The sequence below is a fragment of the Bidens hawaiensis genome, unplaced genomic scaffold, assembly GCF_021521415.1.
Source record: "Bidens hawaiensis isolate Kalapana, Puna unplaced genomic scaffold, B.hawaiensis_p1.1 tig00008846_1, whole genome shotgun sequence".
In the NCBI taxonomy this organism is placed as follows: Eukaryota; Viridiplantae; Streptophyta; class Magnoliopsida; order Asterales; family Asteraceae; genus Bidens; species Bidens hawaiensis.
This window is the reverse complement of record NW_027491638.1, coordinates 60,851-77,579: the sequence shown is the minus strand read 5'-3', so window position 1 is coordinate 77,579 and position 16,729 is coordinate 60,851. Positions and strand designations below refer to the sequence as shown.

At 33.7% G+C, this 16,729-nt stretch overlaps 2 pseudogenes across 1 annotated transcript; one reads left to right on the top strand and one right to left on the bottom strand.

Annotated features, from left to right (window-relative positions):
- Positions 1-750: 750 nt before the first annotated feature.
- LOC143530133 (uncharacterized) lies at positions 751-4,982 on the top strand (annotated as a pseudogene).
- A 614-nt stretch (positions 4,983-5,596) lies between these two features.
- On the bottom strand, positions 5,597-12,536 carry LOC143530134 (potassium channel AKT1-like; annotated as a pseudogene). Its single transcript, XR_013134795.1, has 10 exons — positions 12,316-12,536; positions 8,680-9,046; positions 8,515-8,572; positions 8,093-8,410; positions 7,781-8,026; positions 7,608-7,706; positions 7,305-7,523; positions 7,030-7,224; positions 6,874-6,949; positions 5,597-6,784 (listed from the first exon to the last, which is right to left on the bottom strand). The product of XR_013134795.1 is annotated as a potassium channel AKT1-like (transcript).
- Positions 12,537-16,729: the final 4,193 nt, after the last annotated feature.

Genomic DNA, 16,729 nt, shown 5'->3' with positions numbered 1-16,729 from the left:
ACTACCGGAACAAGCACGGAAGCAGAGAAGAGTTAGCAAAGACCAAATGAGCAACCAACATTTCTGAACAAAAAAAAATACTGGATTTTAATAATCACTGTTAAATCCCAAATTCAAAAAAGTTGGCCCCCAATGGTCCCCCGTTAAATATGACTTAACGGCGTTATAGTTTTTTCTGAATTTCAAACAAGTGTTTTAGGGCTTTTGATCGTTAGGAGGATACGAGTTGATTGGTGTAAAACTTAGTTCGAAACAGTGCTTCAAAATGACGAAACAATGCTTCAATTCGGATGTTTGAAATTACAATTAACCAAAATCAAGTCGTTTGGATCATTGTTTGGAGCTAAGTTTTATATCATTCGACTCGTATCTTCCTTCCGATTAATAGCCTTAAAAAGTTATTTTGAAATTCGGAAAAAAGTATAACGTCGTTAAGTCCTTTTTAACATGGACCATTGGGGCCAACTTTTTGAATTTGGGACCGGCCAGTGGCGATAAAATGAATAAGGATTATTATCGGCCAAAACAATTCAATATGGATTATTAAAATCAAATATTCCAAAAAAAAAAAAATCATAGAACAGGCATTTAAAATATGTTTCATTGAGTATATAGACTAGGACAATAATATAATCAGTTGCAAATTTCATACAATCACCTGAAAACACTCCATTACTGAGGTTCCTAAAATGGGTAAAGAAATCAACAACACCGGTTCAGTACGGAACATGATCCTCTGCTTGCTTCAGAATGCACCCCTTGCCTTCAACTGATGGGGAAGCTGGATCGGTTTGTCTTGAATGCGATGATGGCGAACAAGGTCCATTTCATGTTTTTAATTTGTGAATGAATATTTCTTAATGATAAAATACCTGTTGTTTTATCTGATTCATGTATTTGTCAAGCTTGAACTCGTTTACATTTCTATATCTAAAGCTCCAACAAACGAGATATATGTTATATTTCTTACTTAGTGATTATGTTCATTTAACACATACTGCCTCAACTGCAACTGCTTGTATCATATAATATGTGTTTTATCTGATTGATGTATGTATTCGTCAAGGACAGGGAGGGGCAGGTTACATTTGTATTACTAATGCTCGATTATTATCTATTAGTTTATTTTATTTATATATTTTTATAATTGTTTACGTATATACATAATTAGGATTTTCATACGTAGTATAATATAGATTTTTATCAGATGCTTATATATAATACGAGTAATAGTTATTAAGGGTTGGGTTCAAAATACATGTCTTTTAAAACTAGTGGCATTGGAACCGTCTCGTCGAACTCTACGATATTAGATTTTAGGTTTTCGCTTTTCGATTTCTAGCTTGTAGATTTTAGAATTTTTGTTCAGATCATTATGACTTTTTATTTATCATTGTGTTTTTTGTTTATTTTCGTCATTGTGTCTTTTTTCCTTGACATTGTGTTATATTACTTAGCATTATGTTATGATTTGCGCTCAATTGTGTCTTTACCCTTCCTAGATTTAGGAGACTGTGTAGGATAACCGAACCCTTTGTAAACATATTAAATAAAAACTATACAAATAAAAGGATCATTTAGGCTCACGAGCTAGCTCGATATGTGAAGCTCGGGCTTGAGCTTGTTTATTAAATGAGCCTTAATAAAAACTCGAGCTCGATTTGAGTTTTGAAAAAGTTGCTTTTGAGTAGTTCACGATCGCTCGGCTCGTTTTTTTACACTCCTAGTGAAGGTGTAACCGACTCAATTTTAGTTGCTTGATTTCTACATTGTGTCTTAATGTTGCTCTAGAGAGGGATATTGGTTATTTTGATCATCTTTTTCAACGAGAAAGGGCGAGTTTATAATTTTATCAGATATGATTTTTTTGGGATGAGTAAGTTTAATTAAGTGGATCAGGATGCCCACTGGCCCTCTTGTGTTATTATTCCTTAGATGATCATTCTAGAACATATTGTACTAGTTTAACTTTCACTTTTGATCATCATCAATTTATGAACTCCCTTTAATTCACATGGTAAAATGCTGATTGTGAATCACATAACCTTATATGTACTTTCCTGAAAATGGTAACATAGTCCGTCGTGTAAAAACAAGACTGACTTAAGCAGAAGTAGACTGAATGTTTCGTGAAAAAGTATATAATCATATTGTGGCTAACTTATTAATGGCTCATCAGCACTTGTTTTTGCGTCGTTCATTTTTATTACTGTGTTTTAAACCTAAGTATGCCAACTTGATAACTGATTTCAGAAATTCTTCTTACCTGGAAACTGCTAGAGGCTAAGCATTTCTTTGAAAAATGCATTAGCTATTTTTCCTTTTCTCTTTTATGTTTTTAACCGTGCCACTAGCATTTTAGATATTTGTAGAAGTACAAGAAAATTCAATTGTGTGTGCTTGAGACCCATGAATTCCACAAAGTTTACTTCGACAACAGGTTGTGTGTTGACTGCATAATTATTTCCGTATCAAGATAGCGGTGTTAGTTTCTATTCTTTTGTGCTTTTTCTTTGGTAAGAAATATATCCTATTAAGTTATTGCATCTTCATAAAACTTTCTTTTTTCTTTCCCCATAGATGATGATATGATATTTCCATGCATGTGTAAAGGCACCCAACAGTTTGTGCATCGTGCATGCCTTGATCATTGTCGGTCTGTTAAGTTAAGCAAGGCCTACTGATTTCCGTGATCCGTTAATGGAATGCAATCATGTTATAAGCTATTCCAATTTTAATGCATTTATGTGTTATTTTGAATAGGAAGGGTTTGCCTTTTCTCGTTGTACAACTTGCATAGCTCAGTTTCACCTTCAAGTTGTTGAGCTAAAAGACAACTCGTGGAAGAAGATAAAATTCAGACTATTTGTTGCACGGGATCAATGTTCTCCTTGTATTTCTGGCTGTACAAACGGTAAGGTAAATATTCTTATGTTTTTTTTACATTGCTAAAATCTTTTTCATGTGACTGTGATCCTGAATCTGATATGTTTTTTGTGTGAGAGTTGTACTACTGCTATATCTTGGGTTTTGTTTCACCTAATTAACACATAATATAATAATAAGAGGGTTAAAATCTAATTCTATAATACTATTGGGATGCACTCTCATTAATTATCCCGTGCGTTTCTCGTTACCACTTCTTTATGTTAACAACATTATTAGTTAGATTTTGTGATGCCATCTTATTATCGTTCGTTATCTATTTAATATTGTATTTTATGAATATTTGTAAACTGTGCTAATGCTCGATGAGTATTATTAGTCTCTTGTTATACTTGGAAGTATTATCCACTTATTCTTTGAATATTATTGATTTTACTGATACTTTAAATGTGAGTGTAAAAGAGGGATATTATTAACGTTGTGTGATCATAGGTTATAATAATCTACTACTGGTATAAATCGACAAAATACGAAACCCCAATCCTAATGAGCTGTGCTAATGGGCTCAACAGTAATACTGTTACTAGTTATATATTTTTATAGTAACCAAGGAAAAACTTCATCCTAATTTCCTAATGTGTAATGATTCTTCTATGCAATGCATGTGTAAAATAGATAGGAATAATAATATTATGAACTATGATTACTCTCAAACAATAATAGTATATATATTTAACAACATGCATTATGATTAGCATCTGAATCACAGCTTATACATCTTAATACTGTTGGTTTTTTTAAGTAATCGTACGACTACCACATACAGATGATTGGAGGTCTTGCATACATTGTTGACAAAGACGGGTCGTTCCGAACTTCTTTTAATGACAACTGGGACCGTATTTATCAACACATTCTATACCATTCTTACTATTGCATAGGCACATAGTCATGATTATTTTAGAAATTGGAAAAAATGTGCAAGGTTAACCCATTACACATCCTTCCCATTCGTACTGGTTAGGCGTGTAAACGAACTAAATGATCACGAATTAGGCTGTTCATGTTCGTTCGTTTAACTTTAACCGAACAAACGATCGAACACAAATTATTAAACGTACAGGGATTTCTTGTTCGTTAAGAAAATGAGTGTCGAACGTGTCTATGTTCGTTTGTTAATAGTATAAACGAACGAGCACTGAGCACAGTTGAACACAAATGTATATGCATAATTGAAGTAAACGCAAACATTAATTTGTTGGGCCTCAAAGTTTGGTTAAACCACACTAAATTGTAAGAGGTGTTATTTTAATTTCACAAAACTAAACTAGATTTTAACTGGCCTAACTATTATAAATGAATATATAAACAAAAGTAAATTAACCACCTTAAATTGACGAACATAAATGAACGAACGTAGACGATCTTAAATAAACAAACATAAACGAACTTCCTGCCTAAGAGTTCACGAACAGTTCACTAGATGTTAGGCTCATTTGTAGGTCTAGTGCTAGTTCAGGTTCGACTAGTCTGTGAATATTACAATAAAGCGTTAAAAGTTAAATTTTACAGGGGTCCTTATCTTCTTCTTCTTCCTCTTCGTGCTGGTTGGGTTTTTCGGGTTCCTGCTTCACTGTTCATCTGTCAACAATGAGCCGCGTATGGCTGGTTGTCAGAACTGCTGTTTCGGGTGGGGAATCTTGGACTGTTTTTCCGCCTCAGTTGAAGCATGTTTTGCAGCTGCTATTGTTTTTGTGGTCATATTTGTCATTCTTGGTATTGCCTACGGTTTTCTTGCTGCTACAATGGCTATCCAAAGGATTTGGCAGAGACATTATCACATCCTCACCAAAACAGAACTAACACAGGTAGGTTACCTGTTATCATTATCATTATTTTCATTTTCTTAAGGGTCGATCAGATGAAATAAATAATATGTTTGTTTTTGCTATTGTGTAGGAGTATGTGGTAGAGGATCTTCATGGGTGTTACACTCCTCCAAAACTTGATCCAGAACATATGGAGCGCCTAAAGATGCTCAAGCTACTGTAAGTTTCTAATAGATATTGCAGTTGAATATGAGAGAAAAATAATAAAAGTTTCTAATAGTTTTGTTTGATATAGAGGTTAAATGGTTTAAATTTTTGTGTTTGTGTGAAGCAAGGTTTGAGGTCGAGTCTATAAACACATATATACATATATAGATGCATACGTGATTATATACATATATCATTGCTTTAAGTCGTTTATTATATGCTTTTTTTGCTAAATCAAAATACTTAGCTTTAAGTGGATTGTGTTCGCGGGTCGAAACCAACACAAACCCGAAAATTTGATGTCGAAACGACCCCAGAAATTGAGTCAAGGCACACGAATCCCTACACTACATGAGTTTCCGCGGGTTGACACGAACACAACCCATTTATGTCAAATTATAAGTTTACAACCAAAAATAAAATGTGTGTAAACTCTGAAATCTTATGGTCATTTCTTTTTTATTCTTTAAATTTTGACAAAAAAAAAATACCTAATTAGTTAAAAGTTATGACATGAAACACACATACTTTAAATAAGTATATATAAAATTAAACGGGTTAGCACGATGATCGCAACATGCCAATTCTAAGATGGCCTATTTAGCTAAACTTGTTTGCAGGTTTGGCCCAAAATCAGGTTAAGTTAATACACAAAACACATGTTTTAGATAAGTAGAGATCGTGGGTCGACCCGTAAACCCAATATGCAAATAAGAACACAGCCCGATTGACTAAACATGCTTGTTGTTTTGGCCGAAAACGGTCACCTAGATACATGCTGCCATGTTTTCAGTCATAGCTTTTTCGTTCTCCAATGATCATTGTAACCAGAATGCCTCGTTATAACGTTAAGAATCTATGTAGTTGCTTTCACGCAAAAGTAGTTAGAATTCAAAAGCTAGACAAATACAGAGATTAGGATTAATGGTGCCATCTTATATTTTCACCATATTTCTACCTTGATTCCTCAACCGTTTGTTTTGAATCATCACTAATGAAGATCAAATGATCACCGTCCCTAACTACTTCTATCTCATCTACTTCAGCTCCTTCTTTATTCACAACTTTTACCGCCAAAAAACCATACTTCTTCACACCAATCTCCAGCAGTTCCTGAAAGCTTCTCGGGATGAAGACAAGTTTCCCCGCGACGTCACCTTTCTCGGGACAACTCACAACCATCCGACCATTATTCTCGCGCTCACAAACTCCATCCATCACACTTTTAAGCCTCTGTGACGCCAGGCCAAACCCGTTCTCACCTTCCCGAGCATTTGACATTATCCCAAAAAGTGAGTTATGAAAATGATCACTTCTTCGTCTTCTTCGAGAAGACCGGCTCCAAGATCCGTCATCTGAGTCTTGGGCCCCAGGCCGAGCCATTGTGGGCTCGCTTTTAAATCTTCCGAGAAACTTCACATGCGGAGCACGTTTTCCCTCAGGGATTGAGACAAGTGGTGGTGGTCGGGTGAACAGGTGGTCTTCTAGGGGCTTAACCGAGAGGAATAATGTTTGGATACCCTCGTGTCCTTGTTGGTCGGCTAAGTCGCATGGGGTCCACCCGTGATGGTCTCGTTGGTCAATGTTAGCTCCTTCGGTTAGTAGAAATTGAACCATGTCAGTGTTGCCTTCACAAACCGCAAGGTGTAGAGCGGTTGACCCGTCGTTTCTGGCTCGAGTGACGTCTCCTCCGTACCGAATGATTTGGTTCAAAAGGTTTAAGTTGTTTTGCTCGGCTGCGAAGCAAGAAAACTGGCCCGAATCACCAGATGACAGGGTGGCACCATTATCTGCCAAGTGTTGGACCACCGTCTCGTGGTTACCTATTATAGCCTCCCATAATGGAACATTGCCTTCTGAATCTGTATAAGCCAACACACAATAACGGGTCACAACTTATGATTTTGACCCGACTCTTTCATTCAATAAAATCAAGAAAAATAAGACCCACCTATGCAATTGGGATCTGCTCCATAATCTAGAAGCAAAAGCACACAACTCTCACTTCCTTTTGATGCAGCTATGTGCTGAAAACAACACAAAACACATGCTAATATACCAAAGATTCCTTTGTTATGGAGTATATGAAAAGTTTCAACATTCATACCAACGCGGTTCTTCCATTATTATCTGACTCGTTCGGGTCAAGGCCTTTCTTCAACAACTTCTGCAACAAAAGGTCGTCTCCTCTACGTGTAGCAAAGCACAAACTTAATGGCAAGTCCATCCTACCCCGGGCCAACATATTCTCTGTCTCCATCAACACTTTTTCCATAACTGGATCGTTTAAGTTTTTCAAATGCTGTTCACCCAAGAAACACAAAAATGACACTACTGATATTGCAAAACGACTAAAATAATATCGTGAGGGGAAAATTTAACCTCGAGGAGATTGTCCATGATAACAGTCCCGTCACCAACATTAGCTTGAACGATGTTCAAGAACGTGGTGCGGTTTAGCCTTAGTAACTGGCTTAGTCTTTTAGTCCGAACCGTGAAAAGTTGCGGTCTATAACAAAGAACCCCAACCTCACCGCATAGGTCACCACGTTTCACTTCACTGATGACTTGCTCGATTCCATTCTTCATCACAATCAACTCCTGGTAGGGTTTTAGGGTTTAAAGATACATAGAAATTAAAAGATATATGTACTTTAATTAATAAGTATAAAATTCAACACCAACCACTGCTCCTGTAACAAGTATGTAGAAATCAGTAGGTGCTTCATTCTGCAAGATGACATCTTCCTTAGGGGGGAAGTATTCAGCTTTCATTTCTGAAACCTTCAAATATATGTCAAAATTAATATACTATTTACTCATAAAGCCATTTTCGTGAATAAAGTGATGGAACATACCAGTTGAAAGAGGATATCATTGGATACACCATGAAACAAATAGGCCTTATCTAGAAGTGAATAGAAAAGATGGTGAGAAATGCTTGATCTAATGGCTTTTGGAAGTGAGTCAATAGTCTCTTGTTGTTGAAGCCCTTCTGAGTCAGTTCTAAACTTCAAACACAAATGTGCCAACATCTGATCTTGCAACCGGACAGGCAACTGGTTCCGGTGAGCGAAACTCGAGGCCGCTTGAATAGTATCGCGCTACGTTTCAGATATTATTTGTCACCACCAGCTAATCAAATGATTTTATTTATAAAGTGTACTTACAAAGTGCCTGGTTTTACTGGTGCCGTGGACAACCAAATTGGTCATGTTTCCTATGAGATACGAGGTCAATCCGAGGTTGAAAAGCATGTAACATATGACGAATACCATCTCTCGTCTGTTTTGAGCATGTAGATCACCGTATCCAACGGTTGTGAGGGTCGTGATTGACCAATATATGGATGTTGCATAACGAACATCTAACCCATCGTGCTTGAAATCCGTGTTATTATACCCGATCCAAGTGTTACCTGGGTCATGATATGTAGCAGCTAGATAATAGTACAGACATCCAGCACAGTGTACCACAAAGAGAGTAACCTAACATAATCACCACGCATACAATTAATGTTAGTTTCCTAACCTCAAAATATCATATCTACATATAGAGGTGAATGCATGTTATCGCATTTTTCAATACTTACACAAATAAGCTTGGCACATCGAACCCAGAAGTAGTTGAAGTTCTTATCTTTCTCGAGTCTGTTCTCAAAAAGGGAAAGACATTAAACACGGCGGTTTAGGTAACAGGTCAAAACGGCTTGAACTAGTCAAATGGGCACGTTTAATACAATGAATGAAAGTTGTACCTGGCAAACATGGCGCTAACTCTACGCAAACGCCATAACCTAAACATGTTGAATAATCCATAGGATGGTAAGGGTTGAGCACGTATATTGCGGGCTAGTTCCGAAGGAATTGTGGAGACGGCATCAAATATCAACCAAGTACTCGTATACCTCCAAGCAATCTTTTTCGGGTTGTCCACAAGAAGATAAGTACTTTTATCAAGGTAAGCGACGAAGAAAGTAAGAATAATATCAATGGCAAAAAAACGCATTGACGATGTTATCAATGATAGAGAGTGGTCTCTCGGGTCTTTCTAAGAAACCGAGCTCGAAGGGGGATACCCATGCAGTATACAACACCAACGCAACTAAAAATGTCTCCCATACTCTGAAACATTGTATTTCAGTTAATGACAGAAACAAACAAATATATATATATATATAGTGTTGCCGTGTCAAATTCAAATAAGAACCACTAAAATTTTAAGAGTTAAGAACTACTTTTAATTAACCATCTGATCTTATAAAAGATGATCTTTTGTATTCTTGCTAGATTTGTTATATAATTGTTTCCTGCCGATTAAAAAAAGTAAACATAATTAAACACTCTTTAAACATTGTGGCATTTTTGAAATTAAAATTTTTGAAAGTATTCATTGGTAGTAAATGCATTATTATAAACCGTAGTGTGAATCAATAAATATGTATATTAACTTTTAAGTAATAAAGTTGTTTTCAAAAAGTAAAATTACCTTTTGTAACTGCAATCATAATTCAAAATACAATTTAAAAACGAAAAAAGTAAAAGTAAACTAAAATATTTACTCCTGTCTTTCTCATTAAAAAACATACAAAAATGACACAATGTCGAGTAAAAAAGACACATTAACAAAAATAAACAAAAAAAACATAATGATATATAAAAAAAGACACAATAGATTACAAAATAAAAAATAATGCAGAGTAAAATATAACACAATGTTGGGTAGTATAACACAATATAAAGGAAAAAAAAAATACACAATGTTAAGAGAAAAAAAGACACAACCAACGACGAAAATAAACAAAAGACACAATTAAAAATAAAAAAAAACACAATAATCTTTTTTCTTAACATTGTCTATGCGTGTGTTTTGAACGAAGAAGATGGGTTTTTTTTGTAATGACACAAATCTTTCTCACCATTCTTTTCTTTGTCCTCTTTATAGAGTAACTTGGCACACGTATAATAATACATATTTAATAATTAAAATAATTATTATTTAGATTTGACTCGTAGTAAAATAGTGTTAGTATATATTACTCCAATATAATATACCTCGATAAAACCAAGATACAGTTGGATAGTTGGATTGGTGGAAGCTTAACATAATAAATTATCTTAGAATTCTCAGAAAAATGAATAAGAAAGAGGTCTTAATGAAATGTTGCAGCTATAATCTGAAAGTAATTAATAAAAAGAAGAGAAAATGGTAGATGCCTAAATGGCTAAATGATTCCACAAGAGTCTACAGGCACCCATATTCATTAGAGGACACGCTTAGCAAAATAATTAATATCCTCCCAAAAAGGGTCAAAATTAAATACCATTCTTTTAGTAATTCATATTAAGAATCAACTCGACATTGATAATCACAAGAATATAATAGAATCTCTTAAAAAATATTAAGTAAACTTTTGTACATATATTTAGACATTGACATTTACTAAAGAGTAAATTCTAAGTTTATGATTACGAGAATAATATAAACACGTACATTTTTTAAATAAACAAAAAAAAAAAACTAATGTAGTAGAAGGATACGTTGTTTTTTGTTAACCCACATTATCTAATATAAGTAACAGTGATGGCTGGCGTCGGAGCTAGCCATTTTGGACTTTTTTTTTGGTTTTTGCTTTTTGGGTTTTTTTAATTTTGGTGTCATAACAAACGTAACGCTAATCGACAGAACTCTTTCGTTTTATGTTCGGTAACATAATGAATGTGACTGAAGCAACCAAAACGTAACGCTAACCGACCGAACTCCTTTGTTTTAGTTTCGGTACCGTAATGAATATGATGGGACCGACCGAATTCGCGTAGATTTTATTTTTGTTTTCTTTTTATTAGTTTTGGTGTCATAACAAACGTAACGCTAACCGACATAAATCTTTTGTTTTAGGTTTGGTAAAATAATGAATATGACGGAACCAACCAAAAGGTAACGCTAACCAACCGAACTCCTTTGTTTTAGTTTCGGTACCGTAACGAAGATCATTGGCACACCTCAATATATATATATATATAATATATATATATATATATTGTTTTACTTCTGGTACCGTAACCAACGTAACCGAACAAACATTTTTGTTTTAGTTACGGTACCGTAACGAAGATCATGGAAATTGAAAACATCACTTATAGAATCACCGGCCTAAATGCCGAGACCCACATTGCTCGGGTTTTACTAATATTCAATTTTACTGATTAAAACTACCTTATTGGCCTGCATCAATATTTATATTGTTTGTGTGCTTGTGTTTGTTTTTGTTCCGTCACCGTAACAAATGTAACCAACAGCGTAATGAACATGACAGAAACACACCAAATTTGCATAGACTTACCGCCTCTACGCACGGGACCGACACTGCCTAGGTTTTACCAACGTCCGAGTTTTACCGACCGACATCACCCCATTAGTCCTCTTTGATTTTTATATTTTTTTTGTTTTTGTTTATGTTCTGGTAGCGTAATGAATGTAACTAAAAATGATCGAATTCATGTGTCGAGTTAACGCCTTAATACCCGGAAGCCACGCAAAGCGCGGGTAAATTACTAGTTATAAGTAAAAGACATATAGTCTTAGGGGTTGGTGCCCTAGTGGCACAATCAAAGCCTCTTAATCACCTAAACGTCATGCACGCCATCTTGTTTCAGGAAGTAAGACAAAATTTCCGTTCAAAAAGATAAAAAGGAAAAAACTAAAGAGTAAAAGATATACATATAAAAAGTAACATATATAAATCCATGGATCTATGCACCATCCAAAACAAGCCCAAGATTTTTGATCCTAATACCTTCTTGTGAATTTACAAGACCAAAAAGCTAACCGAATCTATAGTTATATTCGTCCAATTAATAAATAAATAAAATACATAATAAACGTTTCTTGTTTTACTTTTATTAAATTCGTTTAATATTGCAAAGTAAACTTGTATTGTACTATTTTAATTATTATATAAACAAAAAGTATAAAATATCGCTACTAAAATAAATAAGCTTTGTACCTTTTGCGGTTATACAAACAGAATAACCGTGAAAAAAGAAACTTTAAAAAAACATTACATCGGAGTATCATTCTTTGTTTGCAGCCTGTATATGAAGACGATTTTAAACAACCATTGAAGACCCTCCAGTGTTTAAAAAAACAATAACTAAATGTTATTTTGTCCCTGCAATAATATTAATTCTAATATTTTAAACACCGTAAAGTTTTAAAATTCAAGTTCCACTCGTATAAAAATGATTAAAATAAATTCTTGAAGTAATTCATACCAGAGAGATATGGATGCTGTTATTATTATTATTACTTATGCGGCACCGCCTCTTTACAAAAAAAAAAGAAGAAGAAAAAAACTGAACTTCATCATCTATATATATGTATATATATATACCTGTAACGGTGATCATAAGGGGAGATGATGAAGTTACGAAGTTTAACCCGACGGTTGGTATGGGCACCGAGCGGTGGCAGTATCCCGGTGCCCGCGGTTAGACTATATTGGCTTTGGCTGCCGTCTCTCAATATTTGTTCGACTTCTTGAACACCGCCACACATTGAACCCCTAAACACACCATTCTTCTTCTTATTATCACTCACAAAACCTTCTGCCATTCTTCTTTAGCTTTGCCTTTGTAATTCTCTTCTCCTTATGGGTTGCAATGCAATGTATATATATAGGCAAATTCTTATGTGGGGCCCCGATTTACACGAGACACTTCTCAATTTGGTCAACTTTCTTAATTGCTTTACTCGGTTAACTTCAACTCTCATTTCCAACTATATTACCAGAATTAATGGCCCCTTGCTCACTTTTTACTTTTAGTATATTATTTATTGCTAACTTGTTAATAAATAATCTTGAAATTATAAAATCTTTTTACTTTTAGTATATTATCTATGGGCTGAGTTCTTTTATAAGGGTTTAACGAAAATAAGAATAATAAAAAATTATTGTTGTAATGTGTTAAGTGGAGATCAAACGATAAATGACATAAACAGAAAACACGTATTTTCTCTAGTTACATGCAAAACACATGTAAATTTATCCATCATTTTAAAACGTTTATAACTTTTTCGTTCGATATTTTTTATTTAAAAAAAAGCACTATAATAACAAGCGTTTTTTTTATCTTTAATATGGGTATGACTTTGTTTTATATAAAAAAAAATTATGCAAGTGTGTCTTTTTGTTTTGCATTGTGTCTTATATTTATCATTGTGTCTCTCTATTTATCATTGTGTCTTTTGCTTATTAATGCGTTTTTTTTTCAAAAGTGATAAAATATGAAAATTATAATAGTGAAATAACATCGTTGTATAATTTTGATGTGTAAATATAATGATAAATAACAACTATATCTAATTCATAAAAGTATAAAACACAATGATTAATGCATATTACATACTAACATAAAACACAATGATGAATACATATTACACAATGATCTGAAACGTAAAATACAATGATTAATACATATTACACAATAACATAAAACACAATGGTGAATGCATATTACACAATGATATGAAACATAAAACACAATGGTAAATACATATTACACAATGATCTGAAACGTAAAACACAATGGTAATTACATAATACACAATGACTTGAACATAATACACAATGACTAAAACAAAATGATAAGTATAAAAACACAATAACGAACATGAGATGAAATGATGAGCATAAAGACACAATGACGTGCGTTTTGTTTTAAATTTTATGTTTAACGATTGAAAAACGCAATGAACATAACCTATAATATATGTTTTATAAAATAGTTGAACCAGTAATTATTTTAACATGTTACATAATAATATATGTTTTAAATATGTATTTTAAATTAAAATAACTCTATTATAATTTTTTTTGTTAAATCCTTTATCATTTTATTACTTACTATTTACACACACACACACACACACACACATACATAAATATATATAGTTTTATCAAAATGAGGGAAAACGACTAACTAACGAGTCGGTTACGTTAAAATACTAGTTAATTATTATTTTTATAGTATTTATAATGTTAATTAGTGGTTTAAAATAATTAAAATATTATATAAGATGTTTCCAAAAATAAAACAGACCAAAACGGGCCGAGGGAGATTCGAACCTGCGCCCCCATCCAGCCTAAGCTTTTAACACACACACCCAGACAATCTGTGCTAGGGTGTTAGTTGGTTATTACATGAAAACAATTTATTATATACACACAGTTTGCAAACGCGATTCAAACTATGAACCCTAGCAATTCAATCGGCCAAATCGTTAATTGTTTAGCCGATTAGCCATAGGGTTAATGTAGATGGAATCAAGACGAACAGAACCATATAATAAATGACCTTAAACGATGATGAAACGAGGGTTCAATTGACTAAACTATGGTCGGCCAAAATGTGATTAAGAAGTGATACAAGAAGGTAACGATAATGAAGCTGATTATAGGGCTTTGATTCGCGAGGTGTATAGGATCGTGCAGACAAGATTAATTGTAATATTATGACCTCTAGATAGTATAACAGCAATATGATATAGACGGTTAGTTTAATAACACAAACACAATCGTTTTTGATATTATTCTCTAACTAAAATGTCAAAGAAGGTCGATTAGGCAAGGTGAACAATTTGATATGATCAATTCCATGTTTACAACGAAGAATAAGTTTCAAGATATCAAAATGGGTTGCGGGTTGGATCCAAATGCGGGTATATGGGTTTGGCTAAATGGGTATGATATAATATACGGCATAATTGCATTTTAGTCCCTGGACTATAGGCATGTATACATATTGTGGTAAGACTTAAGTTTTAGGGGTAAAAAGGTATATAATTCAAAGTTATTATTGAATATTAATTAAATATAAAAAAACAATAATAATAAGTGATATATTGATATATATATATATATATATATATATATATATATTTCCCTTTTATAATTTATATAATATTTTATTAGTTTTTGTTCGTTTTAGTTCAGATTTGTATACTACTAACATATTTAAGATTTGTAGGTTCTGGAAGATGATCATAGTTGAAAAGGGCGAAAAATGAGTCAAAATAAGCTTAAACGAGAATCCGGAACCCATTAGAAAGGAATCAGATTGACAACCGGTCATCAATTCCATGTTTACAACGAAGAATAAGTTTCAAGATATCAAAATGGGTTGCGGGTTGGATCCAAATGCGGGTATATGGGTTTGGCTAAATGGGTATGATATAATATACGGCATAATTGCATTTTAGTCCCTGGACTATAGGCATGTATACATATTGTGGTAAGACTTAAGTTTTAGGGGTAAAAAGGTATATAATTCAAAGTTATTATTGAATATTAATTAAATATAAAAAAACAATAATAATAAGTGATATATTGATATATATATATATATATATATATATATATATATATTTCCCTTTTATAATTTATATAATATTTTATTAGTTTTTGTTCGTTTTAGTTCAGATTTGTATACTACTAACATATTTAAGATTTGTAGGTTCTGGAAGATGATCATAGTTGGAAAGGGCGAAAAATGAGTCAAAATAAGCCTAAACGAGAAGCCAGAACCCATTAGAAAGGAATCAGATTGACAACCGGTCGGACCAGCTGGACAGATCGCCCCCCTTTGGAGTAAGCCACGCCGCGCGGCTAGAAACTCAATACCTAATCGCGGGGCGCGGTCAGCCCCAGATCCCCGAAAGTTTCTGATTTTTGCTAGGTTTTGGGCCCAATTCACTATAAATACACCCTTAACCTTAACCTGAAATATACCCTACAGCCACCAGACGAATTTGGAGTTTATTGGAGCATTTATTTGAGACTCTTGGTGGGTTTGAAGGCAAGGAAGCATTCGGTGAAGAGCTTTATATTCAAGATCGAAGACTACGAGTTTTATCAACTTTGATCTTCCGTTTTCATTACTTAAACCATCTTTTCTTCTATTATTGTTTTGTTTGATTTTAAGATGCCAAGATAAAACTTTATAGACTGCCTAGGCTATTGATGAACCATCGTTAATGTTTTGATTTTAGTTGGATTATTTCTTTTTCGTTATGGTTTTATAATTCAGTAAACTATTTGATTTTATTTGATTGATGCATATGCGCACTTGGTTTTGCTTGTTCTAGTGTTATTATTCCACATAATCCTTGGAGAGTGTTTCATATGATAGGATTTTGTTGGTCATCTATTGTGTGTTTTTGAATAGTTAAATTTTGAATTCAAATAAGATCATATGAATAATATTATTAGTCAAATAAATAAAAGTGTGACCTAGAAAGCTATAAGGTAATAGGTTATTGTTAGATCTTTGTTGATTAAGATTGCTAGATTTAGCAAACGTCTATGATTGCTCTAGCGGTAGCTAAGAATGGCCTTCCTAAGATAAGGGGTACAAAAGCGTCTTCATCCATGTCTAGAATAACGAAGTTAACTTGGAAGAAAAACTTGTCGATTTTGACTAACATGTTTTCAACTACGCCTCTTGGGTATTTCACTAATCTATCGGCTAGCTGAATGCTCATACGGTGTGAGCAGGTTCTCTTAGTTCTAACTTGGAGAAGACCGTATAAGGCATGAGGTTAATGCTGGCTCCTAAATCGGCTAAGGCATTGCTGAAAAACAAGTTTCCTATCAGACAAGGGATAATGCAACTCTTGGGCCAACCATCTTCTTTGGAAGCTTGTTTTGAAGAATGGCAGAGCATTCTTCGTTGAGTATCACGTGGGATAACTCTTCTAGCTTCCTTTTGTTGGATAAAACTTTTTTTAAAAACTTTTCATATTTTGGC